Here is a 22034-nt window from a genome sequence, read left to right as displayed (position 1 = left end):
AGGGAGAGAGGGAAGAGAGAGAGATGAAGACGGGAAGAGGGAAAGAGGGAGAGAGAGACGAGAAGACGGAGAGAGGAGAAAGAGAGAGGAAGAGGGAAAGAAAGAGGAAGAGGGCGGAAGAGGGAGAGAGAGAGGGGAAGAGGGAGAGAGAGAGTGGAAGAGGTAGAGAGAGAGGAAGACGGGAAGAGGGAGAGAGAGAGGAGAAAGAGGGAAAGAGAGAAGGAGAGGGAAAGAAAAAGGAAGAGGGAGAGAGAGAGGGGAGAAGGGGGAGAGAGGGGAAGAGGGAGAGAGAGAGCTACCACATGGCGATATTACTGCTGCAACGAAAAATAAACCCATCCAACCGATTAAAGGAAGGCGATTTTCTGAGAGTAGCATTCCAATAATCGCTATCGTAGCCTGGGAAAATACATTTGCAGGAAAACAAAAAACGGTAAATGAGAATGGGCCCCCAAAAAGATTGTTTTCAAAATAAATAAATACAAGGGAAGAAACTATGGAAGATGTTAAGGGAAACAACTCAAAAACTGTTTGAATTTGGTTTGCGTGTAATTCCTGATAAGAATACGTGTTGGAAGTAAATTTTGTGTCGTAGGAGAGTCGTTTTGCCAATAACACACGCACAGATTCAGTTCCACTTCAGTTGGCTGAATATTTAACTGACTAACAAATCGACCGTTTGTTGAATTGTGTTGGCGAACAACGATGAAAGAACTTTGGTTAACAAACAACCGATCGATTGTTTAACCAATGTGTTAAACAATCGGGGTGGGGGGGGGTTAATGTAGTTTCGAACCTCTGCTTGAAAAATGGATTTCTTTGATAAATAATTTTCGGATTCCTACGTTTTAGATGTCGGAGGTTACGAATATGCAAAAAAAAAATTTGTAATTTCAAATGGATTATATTTTCCTCAAAGTTACGAAGGAAAAACTCGGATCTTATGAATCTTGTGAATTTTCCGAAGTCCTCCCCCCCCCACCCTGTTGCTTTCCATGCATTTGTGTTTTCAGATTCGTTTCCTACGCGAATTTTCCTCAAAGTTATGAGAGAAAAACATCGAATCTTGTGAATTTTCCAAAGGCCTCTCCCTACCCCCTCGAAAAAGGTTTTTCCCACAAAATTCATTATAATAGTAATCTATACCATTTGAAAGGTATTTATATAAAATTCCATTAAAAAAAACCCATTTTCCCAAAAGTTATGAGGGAAAGACATCGGATCTTGTGAATTTTCCAAAGGCCTCTTTCCACCATTTTGTTTGCATATCTGTTTCTTACATCTTTTTTCTTTTACACCTGTTGCATTATCTTTTTCTCGATTTCGCTTCCAGGTAATAATGTCAGCATTAACCATATTTTATTTTATTGCCCTCAGAAACATAGAAATGCGGAGTAAAGTGTGTTGACACTGCTAACCCTTTCATGATTTAATTTCTGACAGGTAATTTGTTTCAATTAATTTTTAGTGCCACTTTAGCATACAGTAGACATGGCCATTTACACTTTAGCATGCTAACTAACCCTAATTCTAAACCATAGCTCTAACTCTAATTTAACCCATAACGAGGCATGTATACGATGTAAACAAAAGGGAAAAGAATACAAATGGATAAAGATTAAATCAATTTTAATGTGGAATATTAAACTTTGAAATGCACTGTAAAGTTTCATGGCAGTACATACTCAGTTTGAGCAGAGGTACATATAAAAAATAACCAGGCATGGTGTAACACGTACAAATTAATGCAGGTAAGTAAGCAAAAGTTGGTGAAAATAAACCGCGAAATTAATGCAAGCAAGTAAACAAAAATAAAATAGAACAGAGTGGTGAAAATTATCACAAGTAGTAAGCAAAAATATCCAAATTCCTTTAGTAGAGATGACCCGGAAACTGTTGCTCTTCCGCAAACAGCAGTACATTCCTTCAGCTAAATACATGTCATTGATTGGTTAAAATTACCCAAACAAGACAACTTTAACATGAAATAACATCTAAAATACAAAATTTTGTCAAAAATGTTCAGAGTAAAGTGTGTTCTACATGAGAAATTCTACCAGAATTCGAAGTTTCAAACCATTTAGTTAAAAAAAAAAATTAATTAAAAAATCTGTGATTGAGATGGAATAGATCCTAATATTCATATCTATGAAAGCTACCTTCTTCGGCAAAGCATTTTGCTCTTATAAAGTGCAGGAAAAAAGTCCTTCCTTTTATTAATCTTGATAAGCATTTCACCTGTAAATACCAGGTGTTCACTGATCCAAACCATGATGGGAACTAAAAAGAAAAGAAAAATAAAACATTAGTTCCATTAAGGCATCGTTACCACCTGCTTGACTTCGTTAACAGCAGAGAACGATGGAGAAAAAAACCCATGGGAGGGGGTTCTATACTTTTCTGCCACACCCTGTATTAATAATTTGTTTTGTCTTTATGCTATTGTAGCAAAAAGTTATTTCGGTTACTCTTTACTATTTTAATTGTTTCGGTCATTTGACTGTGGCCATGCTGGAGCACTGCCTTTTAGTCGAGCAAATCGACCCCAGGACTTATTCTTTGTAAGCCTAGTACTTATTCTATCGGTCTCTTTTGCCAAACCGCTAAGTTACGGGGACGTAAACACGCCAGCATTGGTTTTCAAGCGATGTTGGGGGAACAAACACAGACACATAAACATACACACACACACACACACACACACCACACATATATACATATATATATACATATCTGCAACAGGCTTCATTTAGTTTCTGTCTACCAAATCCACTCACAAGGCTTTGGTCGGCCTGAGGCTATAGTAGAAGACAGTTGCCCAGTCCACTACGCAGTGGGACTGAACCCAGAACCATGTGGTTCATAAGCAAGCTACTTACCACACAGCCACTCCTATGCCTACGGTTGAAAACATTTTTTTTGTTAAGTTATGGAAATCATAAAAAATTTGAATCAAATTTTGTTTCTATTTATTTGGTTCAACTTCTTTGAATTTTCCACAGAATTTCCTCAATGTTCCATAGAGTGTGTGTGGGGGGGGGGGGTCAAAAATATTTCATAATTCAGCCCTTCTCAGAATCTATCTAATGGAACCTTGTGTCCTTCATCCAATAAACCGCACTTTCATTTTAACTGTCATATACGCAAATCATACTCCCCAGAGCTGCAATTCGACATCTTTCCTTTCCTCCATACATGCTTAAAAGCATGCTTTGTGATGATCCCTTTTTTTTTTTTATGCAAACCAAAGCACTCTTCCACTTGTAGTAGAATGCTTTGAAAACAAACATGGGGGATTAGATAAAGAGATGGCGAGACATCAATGCCCTGCAGCTGTTGTTTGGAGTCACTTTCAGTGCCCTTAGTGCCACAAGATATGCCTATCTCGTGTCGGTCTTGTCAACCACGTCCGCTCCCATAAGAAACTATATGCTGGAGGCGGAGAAGGATAGCCGTCTTAGGTCAACGTTGTCATCACCTTTGATGGGTTGTCATAAACTAGTGAAAATAAGCATGCAAATCAAAAAGCTATTTTATTGTATTAGGAACAGTAACTGCAGTGGAGGCGCAATGGCCCAATCATTTGGGCAGCGGACTCGCACTCGGAGGATCGCGGTTTCGATTCCCAGACCGGGCGTTGTGTGTGTTTATTGAACGAAAACACCTAAAGCTCCATGAGGCTCCGGCAGGGGGTGGTGACGACCCCTGTTGTACTCTTTTGCTCCAACTTTCTCTCACTCTTTCTTCCTGTTTCTTGTCCCCGACTTCCTACGCAACCCCTGAGCCTGGATGCTCATTCATCCATCCATCGATGCTCTCGGTGTTGGGGGTTGACCTGCTTTCTCTTCTGTGGGTCTTATGAATAGCAAAGGACCATGTTTCGGACTTCTCCCAGGACGAAGACCGCTTCGCTCAACAAACAAACAAACAAACAAACAAACAGCAACTGCAGTTTTGATTCTTATCTGCCATTATGAAGTTTGTCTTCTTTGTATATAAGATAACAAAGCAAGTTTGTTGAAAATGTCGTTTATAAATTACTTGTTTCAGCCATTTTTATGCCAGGAAATTCTTACCTTCAGAGAGAAAAAAAAATCAAAAACAAACTGGATAAACTCTCCATACCTTTATTTAACAGACATGTTTAAGGCAGCAGGAAACCCAACTTGAACGAGAAGAATATGACCTATTCTGCAGCAAATTGTTTTGAAGCTGCAACTGGTCTTCATTATATAAATTTGTTGTTTTTTTCATGGTTTTAAATGAAGGACTCCATACAGGAATTTTATCAGCTCCAAAAAAACCTACTCCTGGAGGATCTTAAAATTGCTTGTTTCATTCAATTCATCAATAAAAGCATCTAGGACAAGTTGTAATCAATGATTCAAACATCACTGTTGGGTTGTCAAATAAATTCTTCGTTTTTTTTCTGCATCACTAATTTGTTTTTTTTTCCTTCATCACTAATTCATTCATTCATTTTTTTAAAATCTTTTTCCATCAATAATTTTAACAAATCAATCAATAGTGTATTCTCCTTCATTGTTCATTTCTTACCAATGTTTCTCAAGCTTGTCAATACCATGAGTGCAAGATTCACAGGGTCTTGGCTCAAAGAATTCATCGAGCCATGTTGTCGGCTCCATGTTATTGTTAAACGAAACGCTTTGCAGATGTTGAGGAGCAATCGATAAAGATGATAGTCTGAAAGTGCTATATCAAGAGAATACATTGGGTGTGAAACAGCCTCTCAATTGAGTTCTTGAGTAGAATTTTTTTTTTGTCAAATTAGCGACGAGGCAGCGATCGTTGTCATGTTGAACATGGCACACAATGAGTCATACATCTGAAAAGAAGTAAAAATTTATTCAAATTTCAAAAACAATAAACAAAATTTCTGTAGGAAAAACAGTTACAGAAAACAAACCAAACAACACTACGATGAAAATATTTTCCGGATTAATTCAAATAACAGTGGAAAGAAATGAATGAATTTATCTGACAAATTATTCCATTTCACAGTTCTTGAATTAATTTTTTTACTGATTCAAGCTTTCCATTCAAGTAAACCATGGTCTACATGAGAAATTCTACCAGTATTCGAAATTTCAAACCATTTAGTTAAAAAACAATTAATTAAAAAATCTGTGATTGAGATGGAATAGATCTTAATATTCAACTATGAAAGCTACCTTCTTCGGCAAAGCAGTTTGCTCTTATAAAGTGCAGGAAAAAAGTCCTTCCTTTCATTAATCTTGATAAGCATTTCACCTGTAAATACCTGGTGTTCATTGATCCAAACTCATGCCCAGTCAGAAAATGCATCAAATTTATATTCAAGTATTATTTGATTACTGTAATATTTAGAGTTCAACAACTCACACATTTTTAACTTAAAAGGTGGCAAACCAGCAGAATCTTTACAACTGTCAGGTAAAATGTCTTGCAATATCTCTTCCTACATTTTGCCAATGGCATAGCTAGGGTGTGGTGGTGCCCGGACAGCTTCTAAGTTTACTACTGCCTCCATCAGGCTCCTGCTTTTATAGCAAACCCAAATGTACCTTTCTCCCCATAAAAGTGTCACCTGGGGCAGATCGTCCCATCGCCCTGCCATTAGCTACACTGTACTCTTTACATTCTGAATTGAAATCCCGCCAAGATTAATTTTGCTTTAATCTTTCTGGGGGTGAATAAAATAAAATACCAGTCAAATACTGGGGGTCTTAAATGCCATCAACTTATCCTCTTCTCTTAAAACTGCTGCCCTTGTGCCTAACTCAGAAACCATTATTTAGTGTTTGGCATTATAAATATTTTCTGCAAATAAACAATTTTTAAAATCTTTTACTTATATTCTTTTCTACTCAAGGCACCAAGCCAAAAATTTTGGGGGAGGGAGCTAGTTGATTAGATTGACCCCAGTACACAACTGGAACTTAATTTATTGACCCCGAAAGATGAAAGGCAAAGTCAACTTCGACAGAATTTGAACTCAGAATGTAAAGACAGATGAAATACCACTAAGTATTTCACCAGTCGTGCTAACAATTCTTTTCTATTCTAGGCACAAGACCTGAAATTTTGGGGGAAGGAGGAGCAGTCGATTAGATTGACCCCAGTATGCAACTGGTACTTAATTTATCGACCCTGAAAGATGATAGGCAAAGTTGACCTAGGCAGAATTTGAACTCAGAACATAAAGACAGACAAAATACCGATTTCTTTACTACCCACAAGGAGCTAAACATAGAGAGGACAAACAAAGACAGACAAATGGATTGAGTCGATTATATCGACCCCAGTGCGTAACTGGTACTTATTTAATTGGCCCCTGAAAGGATGAAAGGCAAAGTCGACCTCGGTGAAATTTGAACTCAGTACGTGTCGGTAGACGAAATACCGCTAAGTATTTTGCCCGGCATGCTAACATTTCTGCCAGCTTACCTCCTGAAATCTTTTACTTATATTAGAAGGTTGTACTCACGGCCCTTTATAGGGTCTCTTTGAGGGAGAAGGAAGATATTTTCGAACCGGGATCAGTCCTCAATGCTTGTAACAGAATAGACTCAGTTAAAGACATCCAAGGTGCCATGAGGTGGTGTTAAATCGAGAGACAGATTAAAGTCTACTACCCAAGAAGGCCAAGACCAGATCTGAACTCAGAACACATTTTTAGGGGGCTGTACCTCTGATAAACCTAAACCTTGTGTATAATATGCACTACTTCTCTAACTTGAGTCGTGCGTAATTAAGCCAGCAGCACCTAGTCGAACAAACACTTCCATGCATGCGTAATACAATAATGGTGATGTTCTTAACTGTTATATGGGAATGTAAATATCTTTGCAAATTGTTTTTGTTACATGTTATTCTGTGTTCTGAATACTTTTATTTTGATAAATGTTGCTTACTGCAAGTTATGGATGATTCTTTTATGACTTCATTGCTTTCAGGCTTAGCTTAAGGTATTTTCGCGCCCGACATCACAAAATGCGTCTGAACAAACATTGCCGGACAGCAAATAGAGACTCGGACATTGCTTAGAAAATATTTTTCATTTTTAACCTCATATATCATATGCACTAGGGAATTTGACCTTTAAATTTTGGGGAAAAAATGCGGATTATGCTCGAGGATTTACGGTATGCTCTACAATAAGATGTGAAGAAAACCACCAATGCAAACAGTTCCTTAAACTGATTCCAGTCTTAACTAAGAACTCTACTTCGTTCACCATTTCAAACAATGGTCAGTTTCATTTTACTAAGCTATAAACCATGTTTAAAAAATTCTTGCTTTGTTATTTTAATATATTTTTCATATTTCATCATGTAACATTATTTTTATCTTGTAACATCTTATGAAAACTTACAAGAGACTTCTTGTTTTTATTCATGTCGTAGATTTACAACATTTGGGTAAGAATTTTGATTTATTGTTTGGTTCTGACGTCCAACAATTGGGTAATAAATTAAAATTTTTTAAATCATGGAAGTTTCTTCCAGAAACATGTCACTGCATTAAGAACTTTACAATCTCTTTTACTCTTTTACTTGTTTCAGTCATTTGACTGCAGCCATGCTGGAGCACCACCTTTCAGTTGAAGAAATCGACCCCAGGACTTATTCTTTGTAAGCCTAGTACTTATTCTATCGGTCTCTTTTGCCGAACCACTAAGCTACGGGGACGTAAACACACCAGCATCGGTTGTCAAGCGATGTTGGAGGGACAAACACAGACACACAAATGCACACACACATATATATATATATATATATATATACATATACATACAACAGGCTTCTTTCAGTTTCTGTCTACCAAATCCACTCACAAGGCTTTGGTTGGTCCGAGGCTATAGTAGAAGACACTTGCCCAAGGTGCCACGCAGTGGGACTGAATCCAGAGCCATGTGGTTGGTAAGCAAGCTACTTACCACAGCCACTCCTGCGCCTATGATTATTAATGGCACCAGTGACGTCGCAACTCATTTCTACAGCTGAGTGAACTGGAGCAATGTGAAATAAAGTGTCTTGCTCAAGACCACATCACAGAGCCTGGTCTGAGAATCAAACTCACTACCCCATGATAGTGACCGCCCCCCCGATGCTCTAACCACTGAACCATGTGCTAGATATATACATACATATACACGACAGGCCTCCCTCAGCCTCCATCTACCAACTCCACCCACAAGGCCTAGGTAGGCCTGAGGCTATAGTAGAAGATACCCGCCCAAGGTGTCACACAGCAGGATCAAACCCAGAACAACATGGTTGGAGAGCAAGCTTCAGACCCAACAACCACGCCTGACTTTGTTACTATTATTTTATAAACATTCCAGCATGGTCTCTACCTCGATTCAAACTACCTCAATCAGAAGTAAGGCATGTCTACACAAGTGTACCCTTCCTTTAACTTCGTTTCCTCATAACCTTTAGAAGAATGGTAATTTTTAAAATAAAGTTTCCACAAATAACTTTCAAGTTGTGTAGATTCCAATTATATTGGAAATTCTTGTGAAGAAAACTTTTTCAGAGGTGGGATGAGAGGAGTTTCTTCACATGAACTGGACACACCTTGGCAGTCAGTCAGCCCAAAGTCTTTGGTCAAGGACAATTCTTTCAGTCTTATGTGTACTGTGCTTACCCCTTGGTGTGAGGCTCTCTGCTCAGGTACCCAACTCTCAACCTGGTCTTCTAGGACTGGCCGTCTAGCTTTCGTGCCACAATTTGCTCTTTTGGTCAGTTGTGGTGAATCTTCCTTTTTGCACCATGAACAGACCATGGCTTCATTTACGCTGTGCTGCCTTGCTGTAACTCTGTTACCATTTTCTTTTGTATAGTTAATACATTTTAACTTGAAGACAGCTGTGTAACTCTTTCTCGGAGGCATTTTGAAACTACATAGACATCAGCAAAAAAAAGCTAGGTGCAGACCCATAGCTCTATAGATCTTTTAAACACCAGTGTGCTCTATGTCTGAATAAAACCAAAATTTTCCCCAAACTTCAGCCCTGTGGTTTAACCCTTTAGTGTTCAGATTAATCTGTTAAATGTAATATTTTTTTCACTCAAATTATTTTCAAGTAATCATACATTATCTTACAGCTTTGAAGTTTCAATGGTGTGATAGTTTATTCTTAGAATGTCAATGTAGGTTAGGAGTGAGGGGCTAGATATGGCCAGTTTGTATGTAAAACATGTAGGATATTTGGGCCGGATATGGCTAGCTTAAACACCAAAGGGTTAAATACCGATACGTTTTATAGACCGGAAAATACGGTAGTCTACCTTACGTGAAAGACATTTGTAGAAAAATTCATTAAAAAAATATCCTTTTGTTTGAAATTTATGCAGAAACAAAGTCAGTGGGACACACTTTTGTTGATATGCCAAAAATGGACCATAAATATTTAGCCAGGTAGTATAGATTCGGAAGAAGTGGATCTCCTACTTAAATCACAGTCACCTTTACTTTCTCACTTAAATGTCAATCGGTTTTAAGAACAGGTTAAAATCTGAGAATTCCTAAAGCGCAGAAGCGAGTCAGTTTGGCGTTGGGTTGCAGTAAAACATTAGAAAATGGCATTCTACAGATTTTCTCTCTGTTTCTGACATTTCAAATACTCTTGTTTGATGCATGTTTAATGGTGTAATTAGTTAATGTAATATTAATTAACTGAAATATACTGTAACACATCGAGTACTTACACACATTGTGATAGGCTGTTGCAGTGGTAATTGTAGAAGTCGTCATCGTCGTCGTAGTAGTGGTGGTGGTGGTGTTGGTAGTAGTAGTAGTAGTATTAGTAGTAGTACTAGTGGTGGTGGTGGTAGTGGTGGTGGTGATGGTGGTAGTAGTAGTAGTAGTATTAGTAGTAGTAGTAGTAGTATTAGTAGTAGTACTAGTGGTGGTGGTGGTAGTGGTGGTGGTGATGGTGTGGTAGTAGTAGTAGTAGTAGTATTAGTAGTAGTACTAGTGGTGGTGGTGGTAGTGGTGGTGGTGATGGTGGTAGTAGTAGTAGTAGTATTAGTAGTAGTACTAGTGGTGGTGGTGGTGGTGGTGGTGGTGATGGTGGTAGTAGTAGTAGTAGTATTAGTAGTAGTACTAGTGGTGGTGGTGGTAGTAGTAGTAGTAGTATTAGTAGTAGTACTAGTGGTGGTGGTGGTAGTGGTGGTGGTGGTGATGGTGGTAGTGGTGGTGGTGGTGATGGTGGTAGTAGTAGTAGTATTAGTAGTAGTACTAGTGGTGGTGGTGGTAGTGGTGGTGGTGATGGTGGTAGTAGTAGTAGTACTAGTGGTGGTGGTGGTGGTGTTGGTAGTAGTAGTAGTATTAGTAGTAGTACTAGTGGTGGTGGTGGTAGTGGTGGTGGTGATGGTGGTAGTAGTAGTAGTAGTATTAGTAGTAGTACTAGTGGTGGTGGTGGTAGTGGTGGTGATGGTGGTGTAGTATTAGTAGTAGTAGTGGTGGTGGTGTGGTGGTGGTGGTGTGGTAGTGAGGGTGGTAGTAGTAGTAGTAGTATTATAGTAGTACTAGTGGTGGTGGTGGTGGTGTTGTAGTAGTATAGTATTTAGTAGAGTACTAGTGGTGGTGGTGGTAGTGGTGGTGGTGATGGTGGTATAGTATAGTAGTTAGTAGTAGTACTAGTGTGTGGTGGTGGTGTTGGTAGTAGTAGTAGTAGTATTAGTAGTATAACTAGTGTGGTGGTGTAGTGGTGGTGGTGATGGTGGTAGTGTAGTAGTAGTATTAGTAGTAGTACTAGTGGTGGTGTGGTAGTGGTGGGATGGGGGGGGTAGTAGTAGTAGTAGTAGTAGTGGTGGTGGTGGTGGTGGTAGTGATGGTGGTAGTAGTAGTATTAGTAGTAGTACTAGTGGTGGTGGTGGTGGTGGTGGTAGTAGTAGTAGTTCTTGTTGATTCACTCCAGGATTTGTCCTGATTGAAGAGACCAAAGACAAGATGGTCCCAATCTAGTTGTGACCATCCTGTCTTTTTTCCCCTTTTTCTTATGTGCAAGACTGCATTATCCAACATCTCCTTTTTATATATATAACCTCTACGTCACCACAGAATGTGATCTGAGGTAGATTTGGTCACTACTTCTAGCAGGACTAGCAGCTAGGCAGAAACTTCTTCTAGAAATCGAGAAAATGGTGAATTTTCTTTTTACCTAGGCGCAAGAGTGGCTGTGTGGTAAGAAGTTTGGTTCCCAACCACATGGTTCCAAGTTCAGTCCCACTGCATGTCACCTTGGGCAAGTGTCTTCTACTATAGCTTCAGACCAACCAAAGTCTTGTCGGTGGATCTGGCAGACGGAAACTGAAAGAAGCCCGTCGTATGTATATAAATATATATATATACATATTCTTTTATTTGTTTCAGTCATTTGACTGTGGCCATGTTGGAGCGCTGCCTTTAGTCGAGCAAATCGACCCCAGGACTTATTCTTTGCAAGCCTAGTACTTATTCTATCGGTGTATTTTGCCGCACCGCTATGTTTTGGGACATAAATGCACCGACATTAATTGTCAAGTGATTGTGGGGAACAACAAACACATACAATCACACACACGCAAACACACACACAAACACACACGCAAATACAAACACACACATATATACACAACGGGCTTCTTTCAGTTTCCATCTACCAAATGCACTCGCAAGGCTTTGGTCAGCCTGAGGCAATAGTAGAAGACACTTGCCCACGGTGCCACGTAGTGGAACTGAACCCGGAACCACATGGTTGGGAAGCAAGCTTCTTACTACACAGCCACATCTGCGCCTATATGTATACATATATATATATACCATATATATATATATATACGTTTTTATTATTATTTTGCAATTTACTTAATCATCGGTATATTATTGTTATTTTAATTTCAATATTTCTATTATATGTAATTTTCTAGATGGTGTAATTTAATTGTTCATTTTGAATTGATAAAAGGTGATTTTTTCTAAATTTTATATATATATATTATATCTTGTGAAATTTGATTTACTATTTCTAAATTGAATTTTTCCCTGTAAGTTAGGAATAATATTCCCTCAAATAATTATTATCATCATCATCATCATCATTTAGCGTCCGCTTTCCATGCTAGCATGGGTTGGACGGGTCAACTGGGGTCTGTGAAGCTGGAAGGCTTCGTCAGGCCCAGTCAGATCTGGCAGTGTTTCTACGGCTGGATGCCCTTCCTAACGCCAACCACTCCGCGAGTGTAGTGGGTGTTTTTTACGTGCCACCTGCACAGATGCCAGACAGAGCTGGTGAACGGCCATGAACAGATGGTGCTTTTACGTGTCACCGGCACGGGGCCAGGCGATGCTGGCAACGGACACGAACGGATGGTGCTTTTACGTGCCACCGACACGGGGCCAGACAGAGCTGGCAAACGGCCATGAACGGACGGTGCTTTTACATATCACCGGCACGGGGGCCAGCCAAGGCTGGCAACGAACACGAACGGATGGTGCTTTTACTTGCCACCGACACGGGGCCAGACAGAGCTGGCAAACGGCCACAAACGGACGGTGCTTTTACGTGTCACCGGCACGGGGGCCAGCCAAGGCTGGCAACGGACATGAACGGATGGTGCTTTTACGTGCCACCGACACGGGGCCAGACAGAGCTGGCAAACGGCCACGAACGGACGGTGCTTTTACATGTCACCGGCACGGGGGCCAGCCAAGGCTGGCAACGAACACGAACGGATGGTGCTTTTACGTGCCACCGACACGGGGCCAGACAGAGCTGGCAAACGGCCACAAACGGACGGTGCTTTTACGTGTCACCGGCACGGGGGCCAGCCAAGGCTGGCAACGGACACGAACGGATGGTGCTTTTACGTGCCACCGACACGGGGCCAGACAGAGCTGGCAAACGGCCACGAACGGACGGTGCTTTTACGTGCTTTTATATATATATATATATATATATATATATATATGTGTGTGTGTGTGTGTGTGTGTGTGTGTGTGTCTGTATGTTGTCTTCTACCACTGCTTGACAACCGGCGTTGGTACATTTACATTCACATAACTTAGCAGCTCAACAAAAGAGACTGATAGAGTAAGTACCAGACTTAAAAAGTAAGCACCGGAGTTGATGCATTCAACTAGAAATTCTTCAAGGCAGTGCCCCCAGCATGGCCACAGTCTAATAACTGAAACAAGTAAAAGATAAAAGATAGTAACACGACAAGTGAGCAGTAAGAGGCTTCGACAAGTTTCCACTAACATAACTCTTGCTGCTGATGCTGTTTGTTTGTTGAGCGAGGCGGTCTTCGTCTCAGAGCTTGCAAGATCGCACCTCAGGATTGTCTAGTGGGAGAGGTCCGAAACGTGGTCCTTTGCTATTTGTAAGACCCGCAGAAGAGAAAGCAGGTCAACCCCCCAACATCGACGGATGGATGAATGCGCATCCAGGCTCAGCAGTTGCATAGGAAGTCGGGGACAAGAAACAGGAAGAAAGAGTGAGAGAAAGTTGGGGCGAAAGAGTACAACAGGGGTTGCCACCACCCCCTGTTGGAGCCTCGTGGAGCTTTAGGTGTTTTCGCTCAATAAACACGCACAACGCCCGATCTGGGAATTGAAACTGCGATCCTCCAACCGCAAGTCCACTGCCCTAACCATTGGGCCATTGCGCCTCCACATCTTGATTCTGTTGATCAAAATTTCAGTACTTTAGATAGATGAAAGTTGCCACATGAAATAAATGGGGTTTATGTCTAATTGTTAAACTTTGGTTAATATGTAATGGAAGGACGGACGTGGATATCTTCTCTTGGGTTTTCAGAAACAAAACAGACAGGAAATGGCTGTTTAACAACCATAATAAAATGGTAATTTTCTCAGGAAGCAATATTAATTATAGCCACGGTGTTGGAGCTTTCTCAAACAGAACTGTCACCAAGTCCTTGTTTTGATGTAAATCAGTTTATGATTGAGTTATAAAAACCGGATGCAGAGGAAAACAATCCACTGTTACAGCCAAATATAGAATTTTATGCTCCAATAAATTGATATGAATGAAGATGAGGTAGGTAGATTCTATGATGCACTCTAAGAAATCGATCAATCATTTCAAAAAAGATGTTCTCAATCTCATTGGAGACGCAAATGATGAGGTGAGGAAACTAATGAGAAAACTGGTAGGGGAGGGGAAAGTTTCAGGTTAAGCATTATGAAGAAGCCAGGAGACCATTCTGTGGAATTCTGGGAAACAAACCAAGATAAACCATAATCTGTGATGCTGATTAAACAATGTATTAGAAATTCAAAGTTTGTTTATTTTAATTTGCAAGATTTGTGACCAAATAGCCACAGGAGTGGCTGTGTGGTAAGTAGCTTACTTACCAACCACATGGTTCTAAGTTCATTCCCACTGCGTGGCACCTTGGGCAAGTGTCTTTTACTATAGCCTCGGGCCGACCAAAGCCTTGTGAGTGGATTTGGTAGACAGAAACTGAAAGAAGCCCATCGTATATATGTGTGTATATATATATGTATGTATGTATGTGTGTGTGTATATGTTTGTGTGTCTGTGTTTGTCCCCCCAACATCACTTGACAACCGATGCTGGTGTATTTACATCCCCGTAACTTAGCAGTTCAGCAAAAGAGACCGATAGAATAAGTACTAGGCTTACAAAGAATAAGTCCTGGGGTCGATTTGCTCGATTAAAGGCGGTGCTCCATCGTGGCCACAGTCAAATAATGAAACAAGTAAAAGAGTAAAAAGAGAGTAGAGTAACCAATGGAAAACCGATTATAATAATAATAATAATAATAACAGATAATAATAATAATAGTAAAGTAAGGGACAGCAGAAATGCATACTAGCTAACTGCCCCATCCATGATACAGATTTATGCCAGATTTTTCTATTATTATTATCTGAAGAAGGAATGTTTGCATTCCGAAATATTATTATTATATCAGACTATGGATAATTAAATTATAACAGTTATTATTGTCCACTCTGCATTGTTTGTGCTGTTCAAGACATGTTGTATTTTAAAGATGAACATATCAATAAAGTATGAGCTTGCAAACATTCCAAATTAATATAATATCGAAATAGAGAGAAAAAAATAAACATGATTGCACAAACTTTGGCAATGTGAGGGGGAATGGTATCCAGAAGAATTGTGGAATAAAGCTGAGAAATGGAGATTTGGAGGCAGAAGAAAAAATATCTTACCAAAGAAAAATAAAGATGATTGAAGTGAACAACAGACAAGAGAAGAGGTAAAAACTGAAGGATGATCTGTCCAAACCAGTGTTAGGACAAAAAGTAGATCAACAGCTGAGCCATGAAATTCAAATCATGATGAAAAAAAATTAGGAAAATAGAAATGAAATTTGTGATGAGATTGAGAAAGAAATTTCTGCCAAGAGCAATACTAAAGATTAAAAAAAAAAAAAAAACGGTGGAGCTAATAAACAAGAAAATTTGCACCAAGAAATGTTATGACAGACAAAGATGGTAATATGATTTATGAAGGAAAAAATATTTGGAAATGGAGAAAGAATAGTGTTATGGCTTACGGAAGAAAGCAACAGATATTTATCAAACAGAATGTAATCTGAAATGATGAAAGGATAAATTGTGTTAGAAAAGAAAGAACACCTCCATCACTGTTGTATCAAGTGAAAACAAAAATGCCTGAAAAATACGAAAAACAACAAAACTCTTGGAAAAGATGACATTGCGAGAGAATTTTGAAAAAATGGTGAAGTGTCTGTGAAATTGTTACCACTGCTTGAGTGCAAAAATATGATGGAATTCAAATGGTCAATTTTTTTGACTGAATGAATTTTCATTTCATTAACAAAATTCTAAAATCAAAAATTAATGTTTAAGGCAGTGAAATAGCAGACCTGCTAGCATGCCGGACAAAGTGTTTAGTGGCATTTTGTTCAACATTACATTCTGAGTTCAAATTCTGCCGCGGTCGACTTTACCTTTCATCCTTTCAGGATCGATAAAATAAGTACCAAGTTGAGCACTAGGAGTCGATGTAATCAACTTAACCCCTACCCAGCAAAAAATTTGCTGGCCTTGTGCCAAATTTGAAACCAATATCAAAATTTAATACAATATATGTGTGTGTGTAAACAATGACAAACCTGCACTTTGCTCTTTTACTCTTTTATTTGTTTCAGTCATTTGACTGCAGCCATGCTGGAGCACCGCCTTTAGTCGAGCAAATCGACCCCAGGACTTATTCTTTGTAAGCCCAGTACTTATTCTATCAGTCTCTTTTGCTGAACTGCTAAGTTAAGGGGATATAAACACACCAGCATCTGTTGTCAAGCGATGTTGGGGGGACAAACACACATACATACACACACACACACACCACACACACACACACACACACACACTCACATATATATATATATACATATATACGACAGGCTTCTTTCAGTTTTCGTCTACTAAATCCACTCACAAGGCTTTGGTGAGCCTGACGCTATAGTAGAAGACACTTGTCCAAGGTGCCACGCAGTGGAACTGAACCCGGAACCATGTGGTTGGTAAGCAAGCTACTTACCACACAGCCACTCCTGCGCACTGATTAAATTACGTTTGTAAAAATTTTACTTTCGATTATTACTGTCAAGGTTCCATGGCGTAGTGGTTATCACATCTGCTTAACACACAGAAGGTCGTGAGTTCGAAACTCACTGGAACCTACAGGGACTTTTTTTAATGGCAGTGCCCCAGCACGGCCACAGCTCATGAGCTGAAACTAGATGAAATGATAGAGTTAAAGTGAAATATGAAACAGAAATCGAAGAGTGACAAGTTGGACTTTAACTACAAAAGGAATGAAGGATACTTAACTCTTCCGAAAGTTTTTTCTGTATATTATCCTGTGATGCATCTGGACACACTGTCAGTGATGCATCACGGTGTCATTGCATGTTTGGGTCTTGAAACATCAGACAACCTTACTCAGGCAACCCAGCTGGGGTTGACCAAGAGCAGTTTGTGTCCAGTTGGCATTATATCTAATAGCCCTACCCTTTGTAGCATAGCCTGGTTAAAAATAGTAATAAGCAAAAAACTTGAGAGCGTAATTTAGAACTATTTATTGATTTATTGATTAGCAATTGATGCAAGCCGTTTCTGATGACAAATTGTGATGTCAATGGTGACACCATTGGGATTTCCTAAACATGTTATAACCTGTTTAAAAATCACATTATTTACATTTGACGGATATTTGTCCTCATCTTGTTTGTTGTTAACACAATGTTTTGGTTGATATACCCTCCAGCCTATATCAGGTATCTTGGGGAAATTTCACACCTGGGTTCTCATTCCTAAGGTATTTTTCGATGTTATTGTTATTATTATTATTATTATTATTATTATTATATTATTATTATTATCATTATTATTATTATTCAGGTCACTGCTTGGAATCGAACTCAGAATCTTGGGGTTAGTAGCTTGCACTCTTAACGCCAAGATTCTGAGTTTGATTCCAGGCTATGACCTGAATAATAATAATAATAATAATAATAATAATAATAATAATAATAATAATAATAATAATAATAATAATAATGATGATGATGATGATGATGATGATAACAACAACAACAACAATAATAATAATGATAATAGTAACATAAAAAAATACCTCAGGAATGAGAACTCAGGTTCAAAATTTCCCAAAGACACTTAATGAAGGCTGGAGGGTGAGTCAGTTGAAACATTGTGTTAACAACAAACAAGATGAGGACAAATATCCGTCAATTGTAAATAATGTAAACAATGTAAATAATTCCTTATCTCTTAAATATAGAATTGTATTAAAATTACTTAGTTCTGTGTAAACAACAACTATCAAAATTAATATGGAACTCACTGAGTGAATTGAAATTGAGCATGGAGCACAACAAGGATGCATGTTTTCTCCGTCTCTGTTTAATATCTTTGCAGAAAGTGTAATGATTAAAGCAGTAGGTTTTGAAGATACAAATACAGATGGAAGAATGGTCACTAATCTCAGACATGCTGAGGATGCTGTCCCTGTTGATGGCAGCTTAGAACAATCGAGTGTTTTTGATGAAAGAAATGAAAGATAAAATAAAATGGTTACTCTTTTACTCTTTTACTTGTTTCAGTCATTTGACTGCGGCCATGCTGGAGCACCGCCTTTAATCAAGCAACTCGACCCCGGGACTTATTCTTTTGTAAGCCCAGTACTTATTCTATCGGTCTCTTTTGCCGAACCGCTAAGTAACAGGAACATAAACACACCAGCATCGGTTGTCAAGCAATGGTAGGGGGGCAAACACAGACACACAAACACACACACACGCTTATATATATATATACATATATACGACGGGCTTCTTTCAGTTTCCATCTACCAAATCCACTCACAAGGCTTTGGTTGGCCCGAGGCTATAGTAGAAGACACTTGCCTAAGGTGCCATGCAGTGGGACTGAACCCGGAACCATGTGGTTGGTAAGCAAGCTACTTACCATACAGCCATTCCTGCGCCTACATATATATATATATATATATATATACACATATATACGACGGGCTTCTTTCAGTTTCCATCTACCAAATCCACTCACAAGGCTTTGGTCGGCCCGAGGCTATAGTAGAAGACACCTGCCCAAGGTGCCACGCAGTGGGACTGAACCTGGAACCATGTGGCTGGTAAACAAGCTACTTACCACACAGCCACTCTTGCGCCACTCCTGGTTGGTCAATAATTAAGATAAAACTGACGATAATCATATCACGATTGATAATTAAACAGTCAGTGTGGTAGGATTCTGGCTATTCTCAAAGCAATATTACAAATCAACGTGGTAAGAAATAAACAGAAAAATGAAGAATCGCAGAAGCAAATTCCGCTAAATGGCATTTGGAAAACTCCATCAATAAGTAAAGTGAGCCAAACTGAAGTTGCTGTACATTCTCACGTTTCCAATAACAACGAATGGATCTGAAAGTTAATCGCTTATAAAAGCTGATAGAATAAAGATAGTTTCCAAGTTTGCTGCCATATCTTCTGCTCGTTTCAGTTACTGGATTTGTGGCCATACTGAAGGACCACCATGCAGTGTTTTAGTATTTCCTTCTTTTATTAATGTCTGGTACTTATTTCATCGGTCTCTTTTTGCCAAACTACTAAGTTACAGAAACGTAAACAACCAGCTGTCAAGTGGTGAGGTGGGGAAAACAAACACAGACGCAAAGATATACACATGCACATATACACACACACGACAGGCTTCCACACAGTTTCCGTCTACCAAATCCACTCATAAGGCACATTGATTGGCCCAGATCTATTGTAGAAGAGACTTTGCCCAAGATGCCATGTGGTGAAATTGAACTCAAGACAATGTAGTTGCAAAGCGTGTTTCTTAACCACTCAGCCCTGTTTGCCGCTATAGAAGGAAGCAAAGAATTAACTGGACAAAAAAAATGAAGAAAAATGGGAAACCACTTTGTTGGATAGGACTGGAAGTGAATAGAATTGTATGGCGGCGAGCTGGCAGAAACGTTAGCATACTGGGCGAAATGCTCAGCAGTATTTCATCTGCAGTTATGTTCTGAGTACAAATTCCGCCGAGGTCGACTTAGCCTTTCATCCTTTCGGGGTTGATAAATTAAGTACCAGTTACGCACTGGGGTCGATGTAATCGACTTAATCCCTTTGTCTGTCCTTGTTTGTCCTCTGTGTGTTTAGCCTCTTGTCGGTAGAAAAGAAATAGGTATTTTGTCTGCCGTTATATTCTGAGTTCAAATTCTGCCGAGGTCAACTTAGCCTTTCATCCTTTCGGGATTGACAAATTAAGTACCAGTTATGCACTGGGATCGATGTAATCAACTTAATCCATTTTGTCTGTCCTTGTTTGTCCCCTCTATGTTTAGCCCCTTGTGGGCAGTAAAGAAATAAGAATTGTATGAAAGAACTGAACAAAGAAAGACTTAGATATTTTAGGGATGTGATAAGGGGCAAAACCCTACAGAATGGAAATGCCCTTACAAATATGCCGAGAGAAAGATCTAGAAAAGAAATCTATTGAGAGTATGACAGAGATAATAAGAGCGAAGATGTAACAATAAAGTCAACAGAAGGCGCAGGAGTGGCTGTGTGGTAAGTAGCTTGCTAACCAACCACATGGTTCCGGGTTCAGTCCCACTGCGTGGCATCTTGGGCAAGTGTCTTCTGCTATAGCCCCGGGCCGACCAATGCCTTGTGAGTGGATTTGGTAGACGGAAACTGAAAGAAGCCCGTCGTATATATGTATATATATATATATGTGTGTGTGTGTGTGAGTGTGTTTGTGTGTCTGTGTTTGTCCCCCTAGCATTGCTTGACAACCGATGCTGGTGTGTTTACGTCCCTGTCACTTAGCAGTTCGGCAAAAGAGACCAATAAAATAAGTACTGGGCTTACAAAGAATAAGTCCCGGGGCTCCAGCATGGCCGCAGTCAAATGACTGAAACAAGTAAAAGAGTAAAGAGAAGAGGGAATTGAATAGGGAAGAGTTGTCAGACGAGCCACTCACATTCGATGTATCATCAGCTATAAATGACAACAACGATGACGATGACGACGATAATGATGATGATTCGTGAGGATAAGAGTCACTGACTCACAAGCAGGATCTAAGCAATTATTTATTCTCTTTTACTCTTTAACTCTTTTACTTGTTTCAGTCAGTTGACTGCGGCCATGCTGGAGCACCGCCTTTAGTCGAGCAACTCGACCCCGGGACTTATTCTTTGTAAGCCCAGTACTTATTCTATCGGTCTCTTTTGCCGAACCGCTAAGTAACGGGGACATAAACACACCAGCATCGGTTGTCAAGCAATGCTAGGGGGACAAACACAGACACACAAACATATACACACACACTTATATATATATATACATATATACGACAGGCTTCTTTCAGTTTCCGTCTACCAAATCCACTCACAAGGCTTTGGTCGGCCCAAGGCTATAGTAGAAGACACTTGCCCAAGGTGCCTTGCAGTGGGACTGAACCCAGAACCATGTGGTTGGTAAACAGGCTACTTACCACACAGCCACTCCTGCGCCTTTGTTGAAAGTTTCGTTCAAAAGTATCCATTTTTCTGGAAGTTATGAGGCAACAAAGTCCAGGGATGTATGCATCTGTAGTTATGTCTATGTGTGTATTTACGTATGTAGGTATGTATGTATGTCACATCGCTTACAACAATGAAGCTCCCCTATCGAGCATTCTTATTGAGCACTCCATCCACTACCAGTTTCCATGGATTCTCCACTTTATGCATGTTCTAAGTGTCGTTGTCATTTGTAAATATAAAAAGCTAATTTGTTGTTAACAGAAGCACAATAATAATGTCGATGGATATCTCAGTTGAGCGTTGAAATATCGAGAAAACCTAGTTATAATCTGTTCTTTGACATTACTGAACTCTGTTGCCAACCGTCTATGTCATTTGGAATCACAATACGCAATCCAGTTGCCACCGAAAGGAAACAATATCTTGCTAGAGAGGGAGGGAGAGAGAGAGAGAGAGAGAGAGAGAGAGAGAGAGAGAGAGAGAGAGAGACAAAGACAGAGACAGAGAGCGAGACAGACAGACAGAGAGAGAGAGAGAGATAAATAGATAGGTAGATAGAAAGATAAAGAGAGATAGATAGATAGATAGATAGACAGACAGACAGACAGACAGACAGACAGATAGATAGATAAAGATAGATACATAAAGATAAATAGATAGATAGATAGATAGATAGATAGATAGATAAAGAGAGATAGATAGAGATAGATAGATAAAGAGAGATAGATAGAGATAGATAGATAGAGATAGATAGATAGATAGATAGATAGATAGATAGATAGATAGATAGATAGATAGATAGATAGAAAGAGAGATAGACAGACAGATAGATAGATAGATAGATAGATAGATAGATAGATAGATAGATAGATAGATAGATAGATAGATAGATAGATAGAGAGATAGACAGACA

At 39.4% G+C, this 22034-nt stretch overlaps 1 non-coding gene across 1 annotated transcript; it reads left to right on the top strand.

The window, feature by feature from the left end:
* Positions 1–16642: 16642 nt before the first annotated feature.
* On the top strand, positions 16643–16715 carry Trnav-aac. Its single transcript has one exon. It is a non-coding gene; the product is annotated as a tRNA-Val (tRNA).
* Positions 16716–22034: the final 5319 nt, after the last annotated feature.

This window comes from Octopus sinensis, linkage group LG5 (genome assembly GCF_006345805.1).
Source record: "Octopus sinensis linkage group LG5, ASM634580v1, whole genome shotgun sequence".
NCBI classification, from domain to species: domain Eukaryota; kingdom Metazoa; phylum Mollusca; class Cephalopoda; order Octopoda; family Octopodidae; genus Octopus; species Octopus sinensis.
This window is presented reverse-complemented; position numbering and strand designations above follow the sequence as displayed.